The following is a 1,125-nucleotide window of genomic DNA, read 5'->3' as shown; positions in this document are numbered from 1 at the left end:
ACAGCATCCTACTTAGTTCTTATCAATGGGGAACCTAAGGGTTTTATTTCTCTCTCAAGGGGAATAAAACAAGGAGACCCACTCTCACCATATTTGTTTTTCTTGTGTGCGGAAGGGCTGCCCGCATTATTGAAAAAAGCTTAAGAAACCCGATCACTCAAGGGTGTTTTGTCTAGCAAACATGGGGTACGTATCTCACATCTGTTATTCACTGATGATAGTCTATTGTTTTGCCAAGCAACAATAGATGAATGTCAAAGACTGTTGGAATTTTTGAGTAAATATGAAGGTGCACTAGGATAAGCAATTAACAGACAAAAAACATCCCTCTTCTTTAGCAAAAACACAAGACAGGAGGTGAGAAATGAAATTCAGCAACTATTGGGAGCACGAGTCATGAAGGAATGTGAAAAGTATTTGGGCCTCCCAATGCCCAATGGGAAGTCAAAGGTGGGAACCTTCAAGGAACTACAAGAAAGGATCACAAAGAGGGCAATGGGATGGAAGAAAAAATTTATCTCGAAGGCGGGATGAGAAATCCTTATCAAAACGGTGGCTCAGGCTATCCCAACTTATTCAATGAGTTTATTCAAGCTTCCTAAGTCCATTTGTGACAACATAAATTCTCTGTTGGCTAGATATTGGTGGGGCCAAAATGGGAAGAAAAGGAAAATTCATTGGATTAATTGGAACAAACTATGTACATCAAAGAAGAAAGGGGGAATTAGGTTTAAGGACATTCATGCTTTCAATCTTGCTATGCTGGCCAAACAAGCATGGCGCCTAACTCACAACAACGGGTCCCTTTTTTACTAGATATACAAGGCAAGATAATTTCCAAGCACCTCCTTTTTGGATGCCGAGTTGGGGAATAATCCATCCTTTGTATGGCGCTCATTTCTAGCTGCTAGAGACATCATATATGATGGCTCACGATGGGAAATTGGAGACGGCAGAAAAATACTTATGGCCACTCATACTTGGCTGCCCCACCCCTTAGTTTTCCTCAACACACCACCTGTGAATATGGCAGTTCACAAATTGATGAATGCGGAGTCTCGGCAATGGGATAGGGGGAAGCTTTTCTCTACCTTTGATTGATGAACCTGTCAAACCATACTCGCC

Source organism: Castanea sativa, chromosome 7 (assembly GCF_040712315.1).
Source record: "Castanea sativa cultivar Marrone di Chiusa Pesio chromosome 7, ASM4071231v1".
Classification (NCBI taxonomy): Eukaryota; Viridiplantae; Streptophyta; class Magnoliopsida; order Fagales; family Fagaceae; genus Castanea; species Castanea sativa.
Note: the sequence above shows the minus strand (reverse complement) of the source record.